The sequence below is a fragment of the Penaeus monodon genome, chromosome 21 (assembly GCF_015228065.2).
Source record: "Penaeus monodon isolate SGIC_2016 chromosome 21, NSTDA_Pmon_1, whole genome shotgun sequence".
Taxonomy (NCBI): Eukaryota; Metazoa; Arthropoda; class Malacostraca; order Decapoda; family Penaeidae; genus Penaeus; species Penaeus monodon.
The window spans coordinates 38122959-38123696 of record NC_051406.1 but is presented as its reverse complement, the minus strand read 5'-3'; positions in this window follow the sequence as shown (position 1 = coordinate 38123696).

The window sequence follows — 738 nt, the reverse complement described above, 5'->3', positions numbered from 1 at the left end:
CACTGTACTCTATCCGCCGCGAAAGACTTATATCTCTGTTGTCATTTCGTTTAAGAAATGAGTAACCTTCTTTGGTCATTATTCGTGTTATCTATTTATATATTTATTCATGTATTCACCCATGTTTTGAGTTATCTATTTATGTCTTTATCTATTTACTCATGGAAAGTCTAATCCACAAGCCAAACCGAGACTTTTTTAGAACTAACTTTTTCAGACAATAAACTTAATTGCGACTTGTGAACGTCGGCGATATATATCTATGTAAAAATAGCGTGTCTACTTTTTTTTTGCAATAGTTATATCATTTATCTATCTCATATTACTCACATCAACGGCCTAGCCAATCATATAATGTCTATATCATTTCCATAGCTCATCACTCTTCTCTTTCGATTAACAGTACTTGTGGTGAATTTTATTTGTCACTTCTTTTTTTAATATATGACTTACCTCATCTCCTGTCAAGAGATTTTTTTTTCATATTTCTTGCTCCCTCTTGTTCTGTCCTTTAAAATCTTGCTTTTTTTCTCTCTCTTTTTTGTGTTTGTTAGTTTACATTTTCTTCTGATTCTCCTTTTATTGACTGTACTGTAAGGGAAGACTATCATCCATACACTTATAGTTCGACTTGAAACTGCTTAACATGTACTTTAGTTGGTCTGAATATAAATACGATTCACAATAAGTATACTAGTACACATAAAATGAAGTAAATACAATGTATTAACTAATTCT